Source organism: Erinaceus europaeus, chromosome 16, assembly GCF_950295315.1.
Source record: "Erinaceus europaeus chromosome 16, mEriEur2.1, whole genome shotgun sequence".
NCBI lineage: Eukaryota > Metazoa > Chordata > Mammalia > Eulipotyphla > Erinaceidae > Erinaceus > Erinaceus europaeus.
The window spans coordinates 19285226-19297122 of record NC_080177.1 but is presented as its reverse complement, the minus strand read 5'-3'; the positions used below and the strand labels follow the sequence as shown (position 1 = coordinate 19297122).

At 43.3% G+C, this 11897-nt stretch overlaps 1 non-coding gene across 1 annotated transcript; it reads right to left on the bottom strand.

The window, feature by feature from the left end:
- Positions 1-11546: 11546 nt before the first annotated feature.
- On the bottom strand, positions 11547-11653 carry LOC132533585 (U6 spliceosomal RNA). Its single transcript, XR_009545449.1, has one exon. It is a non-coding gene; the product is annotated as a U6 spliceosomal RNA (small nuclear RNA).
- Positions 11654-11897: the final 244 nt, after the last annotated feature.

Below are 11897 nucleotides of genomic sequence, written 5' to 3'. Positions count from 1 at the left end.
ACACCTGGTTGAGTGCATATGTTACCATACTCAGGGGCCTGAGTTCAAGCTTCTGGTCCCCATCTGCAGGGGAGAAGCTTCATAAGTGCTGATATAGTGCTGCAGGTGTCTCTTTCTCTCCCTCTTCTCCTCCCCTCTGAATTTCTCTCTGTCCTATCAAATAAAAGAAATAAATTTTAAGCAAGGGGTGGCACACCTGGTTAAGCGCACACACTGTAGTGCAGAAGGTTGCAGGTTCAAGTCCCTGGTCCCCACCTGCAGGGGGAAAGCTTCATGAGTGGTGGAGCAGGGCTGCAGGTGTCTCTCTGTCTCTCTGTCTCTCCATCTCCCCCTCGCCTCTCAAATCCTTTCTGTCTCTAGCCAATAATAAATTAATAAAAGCATTAAAAAGGGGGCTGGGTGGTGACACACCTGGTTGAGCACACGTATTACAATGTGCAAGGACCCAGGTTCAAGCCCCTGGTCCCCACCTGCAGGAGGAAAGCTTTGTGAGTGGTAGTGTTGCAGGCGTCTCTCTCCCTTTCTCCCTCTCTATCACCAATAAATAAAGATAATGAAAAATTTTTTAAAAATTTAAGCAACATATGTATATGTGTGGGGGGGGGGCTGTTCCAAAACCTGGAAGCAAAGAGCAAGGTAAGCATTGTTCAGCAGAGCAGAACTCTTTGGTGGGTCAGAGATTGTTTAGCTGTAGTAAACACACACACACACAACACCCCTTAGGATGGTTTAGCCTGACTCTCCAGGCACAAGAAGAAAAGTTCCGATTCTTCATCCGGATCTACTAGGGAATCAGACACCAGGAACAGGGGATGAGGGCAGTGGGGCGCTCCCCTCCTGAGGCTACACACACTGTTGTTTCTCAGAGCGCACAAGTCCCATTGAAGATAAATATTAGAGCAGAGAGAAGAGCTCAGAGACATACTAATGTCCAAATTAAAACTTCATGTGCAGTGGTCCGGGAGGTGGTGCAGCGATAAGGCTTTGGACTCTCGAGCACGAGGTCCTGAGTTCAATTCCCGGCAGCACGTGTGCCAGAGGGATGTCTGGTTCTTTCTCTCTCCTCCTATATTTCTCATTAATAAATAAATAAAATCTTTTTTTAAAAAAAAAAACTTCATGTGCAATAAAAGTGGAGCCACCGATCACTGTGGAAAAAAAAAATTATCCAGAAGATGTTGTTGGAGTGGTCCAGGAGGTAATGCAGAATGCAGTGGAAAAAGCACTGGACTCTCAAGCAGGAGGTCCTGAGTTCAATCCCCAGCAGCACATGTGCCAGAGTGATCTCGATTTCTCTCTCCTTTTTCATTAACAATAAATAAAATCTTAAGGGGGGTCGGGCGGTGGCGCAGTGGGTTAAGCGCATGTGGTGCAAAGCGCAGGGACCGGCGTTAGGATCCCGGTTCGAGCCCCTGGCTCCCCACCTGCAGGGGAGTCGCTTCACAGGCGGTGAAGCAGGTCTGCAGGTGTCTATCTTTCTCTGTCTTCCCCTCCTCTCTCCATTTCTCTCTGTCCTATCTAACAACGAATTGCGTCAACAAGGGCAATAATAATAACCACAACGAAGCTACAACAAGGGCAACAAAAAGGAGGAAAAATGGCCTCCAGGAGCGGTGGATTCATGGTGCAGGCACCGAGCCCAGCAATAACCCTGGAGGAGGAAAAAAATAATAATAATAATAAAATCTTAAAATAAAAAAAAAAAAAAGATGTTGTTGGGGAAACTAACTTCTGATACAGGAGAAAAATGTTTAAACAATATTTCAAGAAGACAATTTCTTCTTCTTCTAGCATTTGCCCTTCTTCCGTAGCCAGTCAACAGCGTCAGGTTGAGCCTGATGTAAAGTTTCGAGACCTCCTTTGAATCTGGAGAGGTGGCAGTCGTTGACTATGTGGGTCATAGTCTGTCTGTAGCTGCAGGGGCAGTTCGGGTCGTCTCTGGCTCCCCAGCGATGGAACATAGCGACGCACTGGCCATGGCCTGTTCGATAGCGATTGAGGAGGGCCCAATCATAACGTGCTAGGTCAAAGCCGGGTTGACACTTGCAGGGGTCTGTGATGAGGTGTTTGTTCTTTACCTCAGCTGACTGCCAACTCTGTTTCCAAGAGTCTGGAACAGAGAAGTTCAGTGTAGGCATAGGGGACCAGATTGGGTGACGAGACGTCAAGCGTTGGACAGGGTGGGCGAAGATATCCGCGTATATTGGCAGGTCCGGTCAAGCGTAGACGTGGGAAATGAACTTAGATGATGCCGCATCCCAACGAATATCTGGCAGGGCAATGTTGCTAAGAACTGGCAGCCATGGAAGCAGGGTGGAACGGATGGTTCCAGAAATTATCCTCATGGAGGAATATAATTTGGAATCGACCAAGTGGACATGGGGGCTATGGAACCATACTGGGGCACAGTATTCTGTAGTGGAATAGCATAATGCCAGAGATGATGATTGTAGTGTGGAAATGCTCGAGCCCCATGAGGAGCTGGCCAGTTTTGCAATGATGTTATTCCTCGCGCCCACCTTTGCTGCAGTTTTTATGAGATGTTCGTGAAATGACAGGGTGCGATCGAGAGTAACGCCAAGATAGACTGGCTGGGCTTCATGCCAGATTCTTGTATCGCCAAGCTGCACATTAAGCTCACGAGAGGCCAAGGCATGGTGTAGATGGAAAACAGATGATACTGTTTTTGCAGTGCTAGGGATTAGTCGCCATTTTTTACAGTAATCAGATATCAGAGACATGTCTTTCGTGAGTGTTTCCTCGAGGATGTCAAACTTGGATGCCTGAGTTGCACAGCAGATGTCATCGACGTAGATGAACTTCCTTGAAGAAGTTTCTGGAAGGTCATTGATGTAAATATTAAATAGCGTAGGAGCCAGAACAGAGCCCTGGGGGAGGCCACTTGAAACAAGTCTCCATCTACTAGACTTGTCACCCAGATGCACCTGGAATCTTCTGTTTTGGAGAAGAAATGATATAGTGTTGGCCACCCATGGAGGCAGGCATCTTGAGATCTTGACTAGGAGACCACGGTGCCAGACCGTGTCATAGGCTGCTGTGAGATCAACAAAGACAGCACCCGTCTTTAAATTCTTCTGGAATCCATTTTCAGTGTAAGTTGAGAGGGCCAGGACTTGTTCGCAGGTAGATCTTCCTGGGCGGAAACCAGCTTGGGCGGGTAATAGGAATTTCTCTGTAAGAGGAGAAATACGTGACAGAAGCAGCCTCTCAAGGAGTTTGTAACACACAGAGAGGAGAGAAATTGGTCTATAGCTGGCGGCCAGTGTTGGGACTTTCTTTAGTTTCAAAACTGCTATTATCTTGGCACGACGCCAAATTTTGATAGATTCGGATTCCAAGATGTGGGACAGGAATGTAGTGAGCCATTTCTTTGCCGCGGGGCCCAAGTTAAGAATGAGTTCTGGGGTGATTTTATCATAGCCAGCAGCCGTTCCCGGTTTAACCCTCTTCAAAGCGTCTTCCAGTTCAGACAGTGTAAAGGGAGAGAGTTTTGGAGATGGACAAGATAAACGGAAGTAGGATGACCACTCATGGGAAATTTCTCTTTTCCAGACTGGGTTGATCTTAGCACGTCCAACTTGAGTTAGGTGACTGGCCACTGAGTTTGGAGATACGGGAGGATGGGAGACGGGAGGATGGGAGATGGGAGAGGGTTGGCTACCGGCACCCAGACTATGAAGAAGCTTCCAGGCCTTCCTACTTGAGTGGGTGAAGTTCAGACTTTCCGTGAGTTGTTGCCAGCGGGCTTGGTGTGCTGCATCTAGGGAGGCAGCCACATCTGGGTGGTCAGCCACATCTGGGTCGCCCGACTCATCATACTGCTTTAGTAGTTGCTTACATTTAGCATCAAGACAAGGCGTATAGTTAGCACGTCTCCCACGAGGAATAGCTTGGGAAGCTGCTTTGAAGATGGCTTGGCGGAAGCGCCTGTAGGAATCTTCAGAGGGGATAGAGTTCATTGGAATTGCAGGAATAGATTTGTTGGTAAGATCACTGAACAGACACCAGTTTGCTTTCCGAAAGTTCCATCTTAGTTTCTCCGAGCACAGAATCAGTGGGAGCTGGAGACCAATGTGGATGATAGCTGGGCGGTGATGACTGTGCAGGAAGATCTTGAGAACTTGTCTCGTAGCGGGAAAGGCTTGGCCGTTGACTGTGCTAATCCAGCACAGGTCGGGTGACGAGTCTTTATTCCATCTAGCACTGTGAAAAGAGCCTGGCTGTCTGGGATCGTATAATAGGGAGAGGTCATCCGCTGAAGCCCAGTCGGCTAAGATAGAGCCGTCAGCACGAGTGGAGGAATATCCCCAGTCTTGGTGATGACTATTAAAGTCTCCAACGTAAACGGCTGGGTGATTCGGGATAGGCAGGACCTCATTATCCCATGAGACACTGGGAGGCTTATATACGTTGACTAGCTGAATAGTTCCAATAGTAATGGAGTCGTAGAAGGTCGAAGAGGCCGTATGGTAAACATCCGCAAGATACGATTTAGCGTAGATGGCTCGGCCGTGTTTAGGATGGAGATTATAGCATATTAAATCGAATCCACTGATGGTGAATCAAGCAGCTTCATCCTTTCACCTTATGGTAATCCTGGTTTATAAATGCAACTTTTACAATGAAGCAAAATCAGAAGTCCAAGAAATCCATTAAGGATCTATCCCAGTAAGTCAGACAAAGCAAGATCAAACAAAGAAGACTAGAAACAGCAAAAACTAGACTAAATAAAATTGTTTTCATCTAATTACAACTTATCAGAGATGTCTGCCAAAGACACTGGCCAAGTCTGTAACTGACATCAACTGAAGCCATGTAAGCACCCTAGAGACGAGCTTAGAATGCATGTAGTCTTAGAAATTGATTTTCATGACAGTTTAGATGGTTAAAAGACCCTCTCAAGTTCCTTTCTAACATTTTTCATAGATACAGAAGTCACCACCTATTTTGATAAGCTGGCCATTGGTCTCTTCTCCCCTGGCTTCATCGGATCACCTGTTTGGACTAAGTCAAGACTTGATTATTGCAAAAGAAAATGAACTCAGACAAATACTTCCCAAAAAGAAAATAAATATGTTCCCTTTCATCATTGTCTCTTCAATGTGTGACCCAAGCCCAGTTTGGTCAGGGAACACTGCCAAATAGACATTCTTTTACAAGTGAATTATTTTTGCCTAAGATTTAAATATATATATTTTTCAAAAAAAAAACATTAATTCCCCAATAAAGAAATAAATTTTTAAAAAATTGGTAAGTACTGGGGCCAGGGAATAACGAATCTGGTTAAGTGCACATGTTACCATGTGTAAGGACCCCCATTCAAGCCCCCACCCCTCCGTCTTCACCTGCAGGGGGAAAGCTTCACAAGCGGTAAAGTCATGCTGCAAGGATTTCTCTCTCTCTCTCTCTAGCCCCTTTCCCTCTCATTTTCTCCCCACCCCATCAAATAAAATAAATAAATAAAGTTAAAAGGAAAGACAACCTCAGGGGTAGGGGAAATAGCATAATGGTATGCAAAAAAGACTTTCATGCCTGAAGCTCCGAAGTCCCAGGTTCAATCCCTACCACAACCATAAGCCAGAATTGAATAAACCTCAATAACTATTGCTTTTTAAGTTGACAATTTTGTATGGCACATGAATGATGATATCAAAATTGTCCTTAGCAAAAAAAAAAAAAAAAGCACAAAGATACGTATCTCTATATTTATACATAGATACAGATATTTAAGTTAAAAATGAGGACTGGAGAGACAGCTCAGCAGGTAGGGTACTGCATTTCTATGCACAGGACCCAGGTTTGAACCCCAGGGTCACATGAGAGGTACTATGGCAATAGAGAAAGCTCTGATGTTATAGTGTCTTCCACTCTGTTTCTCTCTGTCTATTTGAATGAAAAAAAATGACCTGTAGTGAAGAAAACTGATATGTGCAAGGTCCATCTTCCATCTCTCTCTCTCTCTCTCTCTCTCTCACACACACACACATACACACTGAATACATACATTTTCCTGTTAGTTCATTAGTTGTAATGTCTTTTTTAAAATATATTTATTTATTTATTTTCATTTTTTTACCCTTGTTTTTATTGTTGTTGATATCGTCGTTGTTGGATAGGGTAGTGAGAAATGGAGAGAGGAGGGGAAGACAGAGAGGGGGAGAGAAAGACAGACACGTGCAGACCTGCTTCACCGCCTGTGAAGCGACTCCCCTGCAGGTGGGAAGCTGGGGGCTCCAACCCGCTGTGCTACTGTCGGACTCCCTAGTTGTAACTTCTTACAGATGCCCTAAGAAAAGTGAATCCCAGAGAAGCTGAGTCAGTGCCCAGACCTGGAAACCCATCAAGCCTTCTTCCCAAATCACCACCTTCCTAGTTTGCCATCAGTCTCTCTCTCTCTCTCTCTCTCTCTGGAGATTTTAGTGCTCAAAATCAGGTATAACTTTTCTGTCTAGGTAGAATGCGCCCTTCTTTTGCTTCAAACTAGAAGAACATATGCTCATTTTATTTCTACTCTGTGGCCATTTCTTTATCAAATCAAGTTCTCCAATTAATAGAAAGAGCTAGAATCTTGAGTTTCTTCTTTGTCCTAATAGTTTTTCATAATGTTTGCTGTTGCTTCTGCAAATGATTTCCGTGGTAAAGGGCCTTATCCAGTTTTGGCTTTTTTCAAAAATAGTTCCTGATATTTGAAGAATAATATTTAAGGTGAGGGCCCTATAAACAGAAAAATAGCTCACTGGGTTGTAAACTACCTTTGGAATGGGAAAAGAATTAAAGAAAAAAAAAAGTGTGTGTTGTTTTCGGGGCCGGCTTCACTGGCGGGAGACAGAGACGACCAGAGACTCATGGCTGAGCGGAGAAGCAGTATTTCTTTATTCACGAGCGAGCAGGGATACAATTCAAAAAACTAATCTAATCCATTCACAACCCCATTCTGTCCTGCATCCTTCTCCTCTGGTGGCAGCTGCAGGAACCAAGGAAGCACACAAATGTTAGGCGGCAAGGAGAAGGAAGAAGCACGAACCAGCGAGGACTAAACCAAAATCTCCTGGAGGCAGGGGGAGCAAGACCAAACCAATGTAACAGAATGACCTTGTAGATAGACCACAACGTCAAGCAATGTAACAGAAGAGATCCCAGAAGCAGAACTAGAAGCACACCTACAGTGTGTGTTGGGGGGCAGGGTGCATGTCCTTAAGTGGAAGAGAATTTTTGTCCAGGAGACCAGCTGTTGCTTTAAGTTAGCCTTAATGCTAGAAGTTAACCCTTTGTTTCCAAGGACATTAAAGAGATTAATTTCTAACCCATTAAAACCAAAGGGTAAAAAAGAAATAAAAGTCCTGAAAATTCTCAAGTCATACTTGAATTTGAAAATGCTAAGGTAACAAGCGAAAATCAAGAGCTGTCCTTTTTTTTCCTTTTCTGGCTATTTGAAAGGCAAGTTATAAGATTTATAAACAAGAAGCCAGGTGGTAGCATACTCAGTTGAGTGTACATGTTACTCATGCACAAGGATCCAGGTTCAAGTCCACCTACAGGAGGGAAGCTTCACAAGTGGTGAAACAGTGCTCCAAGTCTCTCTGCTCTCCTCTCCTCTTCTCTTCTCTCTCTCTCTCTATATATATATGTATATATATAATATATATACATGTATTATATATGTTATATATATATATATATACACACCCTTCTCTCTCAGTTTCTGGTTCTCGCCAATAAAATATTTAAAATAAACCAATGACACATCTATTTTCAAAAATGTATAAGCAGGGAGTCGGGCTGTAGGCAGCGGGTTAAGCGCAGGTGGCACTAAGCTCAAGGACCGGCGTCAGGATCCCGGTTTGAGCCCCCGGCTCCCCACCTGCAGGCAGGTCCCTTCACAGGCGGTGAAGCAGGTCTACAGGTGTCTGTCTTTCTCTCCCCCTCTCTGTCTTCCCCTCCTCTCTCCATTTCTCTCTGTCCTATCCCACAACAACAACATCAATAATAACTACAACAATAAAACAACAAGGGCAACAAAAGGGAATAAATAAATAAAAAATAAAAAAAATTAAAATTAAATTTTAAAAAAAAATTTTAAATGTATAAGCAATATATTTATTTAAGAAAAGAAGCTGCACAAGTAAAGAGAACTATTATAACATCCATTTGGAATAAAACTCCAAGCAGAGATAGAGTTACCCTTACTATAACAGAGAACTTAGAAACAGTTTAAAATCTAAGTGCCAACATGGTGTGGCTTTTAAAGCTCCAATCTGGCTCTGAAGTAACATTCTGACTGTGGTTTCATGCTTTCTGCCTTTTAAAATGCCATTTCTATGCATGTAGACATAGCTCTCTGCTAGAGACTGGAGTGCTAGAGTGCCTCTAGGCTAGACTGGCCTGAATAGGCTTTGCTGGTGCCAGATACTCCAAGCTCTTATCTGTGATAAGATATAGAGCCCAAAGGCAAGAGCTGAGCAAATTCCAAGAGCAGGCCTTCCAGGGAAAATGTGTGAAACAAGCCACTGCAGTTCTGGAGACGGAAAGTGGCATCAATTCAACAAGCATGTTAAATGAGTAAATAGGTCAATTAAGGGAATTCTGAGAGCCAGCCAGATAGCTCACTTGGACAGTGATCTGCTCTGCCATGTGTGCAATCCAGGTGCAAGGCCGGCTCCCCTCTATTAAAGCAATCTTCCATACTGTGGCTTCTTTACTTTCTCTTTCTGACTCTTAGTATCTATCTTTAAAGGGGGGGGGGGTGTGGACGACATCAACAACAACAAAAATAATAACTACAACAACATTAAAAAAAGGGCAACAAAAAGAGAAAATAAATAAATATATATATTTTTTTAAAAGGGTGGTGGTAGTGGTGGTAATGATTGAAGTCTCTGAAGAGACTTTTCGGGAGTCAGCGATAGCACAGTGGGTAAGCGCACGTGGCAGCAAAGTGCAAGGACCCCAAAGTGCATAAGGATCCCAGTTCGAGGTCCTGGCTCCCCACCTGCGGGGGAGTCGCTTCACAGGTGGTGAAGCAGGTCTGCAGGTGTGTCTTTTTCTCTCCCCCTCTTTGTCTTTCCCTCCTCTCTCCATTTCTCTCTGTGCTATCCAACAACAATGACATAATCAACAATAATAATAACTACAACAACAATAAAAAACAAGGGCAACAAAAGGAAAAATAAATAAATACATAATATTTAAAAAGAAGAGGATTTTCTTAGGCAAACAGAAAGAGAAGTATTTGAAAAAGAAAAAGGCTAGGCCGTGGCTCAACCAGTAAAGCACAGAAGTTATCATGTATAGGGAGGGGCCTGGGTTCAAACCCTTGATCCCCACCTACAAGGGGGAAACTTCATGAGCTGTGAAGTAAAGCTGGAGTATCTTTCTTTATCTTTCTATCTCTCCCTTTTTATTGATTAATCTTTGGCTGTCCCTATCAAAAAAGAGAAAGAAAATTATGGGGGTGGGGTGCCGTAGCACAGTGGATTAAGCACATATGACGCAAAGAGCAAGAACTGGCATAAGGATCCTCTACAGAACCTTGCCCTCAGTGTGACTCAACAATGGTAAGGACTGCCCCACACTCTCTGAAGGGAGGCTGGGTCACCATACTCTGACCCCGCAAGGAAGACAGGTCCTGAAATGAGTGCAGCCTAGAATGTTCCTAGCTATGACCATGGAATTGTGAGCTCAGACCTACAGGGATGCAGAGGTTTATACAGGTTCCTGTGGTGAATATGAATAGACATGGGCCCCAGGTCAGATCAATGGGGTTTACAGTTAAAGGTATTTATATACTTTTCCCATATTTGGGAGCTAATCTCTGCCTGATCCAGCTTTCTAGTGCTATTTCCAACTCTGACACAATTTCCCAGACAATGCCTTTAACTCACCTGCATGTTAAAATTTTTGCCTAGCCAAAATTACTTGAGTCATGGGCCCCTTGGAATATACCTAAAATAGACTTCCTAGCTTTTTCCCAAAATGGACACCCCAAATCTCATCTGCTATCACCTTACTTTTAGATTTCTGATTATTTAATAATTTGTTCTGCTTTATATTTTACTGCTTTTCAGCCACTAAGTTGCAGGTTCTACAATGATACCAACTGACTTACCTAGGAAGATGACCTCACCATTGTGTCCTGGAACCTCACCTCCCCAGAGTCCTACCCTACTACGGAAAGATAGAAACAGGCTGGGGATATGGATCAACCTGCCAATGCCCATGTTCAACGAGGAAGCAATTACTATTCTCTGCCCTGATCCAGCTTTCTACTCCTATTTCCAACTCTGGGACCATCTTCCCAGACAATACCTTTAGCCCACCTGCATGTTAGACCTCCCACATTCTGTGCCCCATAGAGATCTTTGGTCCACACTTCCAGAGGGATAAAGAATAGGAAACTTCTAATTGAGGGGATGGGATATGGAACTCTGGTGGTGGGAATTTTACCCCTGTTATCCTACAATCTTGTCAATCATTCTTAAATAAATAAAAGAAAGAAATTTCTAACTTTAATGTTCCAGGTGCTTTTTAAAATTTTTCTTTGTTGAGGAATTAATAGTTTCAAATATAGCCCTTTCCACATCTGTATTCCAACCAGGGTTTGTCCCTCTGAGTTCCCAGGGCTGTTTTGGGTCAGAGGGTATGAGGAAATCAACATAATATCCACCTGAAGGTAGAAAACAAGAGTTGGGAAAAGTCCAGATGACCCTTGGATAATCTCTCTGATCCTCTCATCCCAAAGGACTTGCAGACAAGAGAGCATTGGTTTCACACTGATCTCATTTTCTAACTAACATGTATAAAATGTGTACTTGAATGAAGTTTACACAGGAAATATTTTTCCTGTTAACATGTTCACATTCTATTTCTGTCCACACTAAAATGAAAGTTAAAGTACATAGTAATCAGACCATGGTTCATTTCTGTTTCATTCCATCAGTTTCATGAAACTTGGTCTTAAAATGACGAGTGTCTATCACTGGATTCAGTACAAATGTGTTCAACCAAACTTATGCCCATTAAGCACCGGGAGTAGTGTAGACAAGAACTAAAACACAACCTCCGCTCACTATTTTTGGGTGTTACCAAGTGCCAAGGCTCATCTGCTCTCCCCTTAAAAGTCAGTGGGTAAGAGACAAGGATCAGTTTGAGAGAAAAAAGTTTACTCAAGTGCTAGCAATCTAACAAGACACACTAGCACCTCCACTCTTATTAGCAGAGCACAGGACTTACAAGTAAGTCCTTCGTTCAAACTCCTTGACTCAGACTGGGTTATAGGGATTCTATGAGGAAAAGAGAAAGAGTTTGGAGGAGTGGGTAGGATACTAGTGGGGGCAAAAAGGCACAGGCACAATGTCTTCTCTCTGTTGATAGTGGTTAGTGTGTTCAGTTCAATTTGCTGATTTATTAAAGACAAGTTTAAGATAATATTACTGTGCAAGGTTGTCATCTGGAGGGCTTTATTCTGGGCATCGGAGACCTCTCAGAAGACTATTTTTTGTCTGTTCTCCGTTTTCTTTCTTTTTCTTTTTTTAATGGAATGCTTCACAAATTTGTTTGTCATCCTTACGCAGGGACCATGCTAATCTTCTCTGTGTCGTTCTAATTTTAGTATATGTGCTGCTGAAGCGAGTACATGCTCTCCGTTTACTACCTATGGCTCACCTCTGTTTTGTCAGAGGTGTATACGCAATGTAAATATTCCTTTCTAGTTGCTATAGCAAAGCATAAAGAGCTGGGAGAGCACAAATGAAGGTCATGGATATGGTTACTACGGCAGCTAAATTGAAAATCAAGATGGAGTCTCTTAGGAGCACTTACATGAGGACACATAAAGTCTAGGGGACAATGTAGATGACAGCCACTACTAGTAGTTTAAG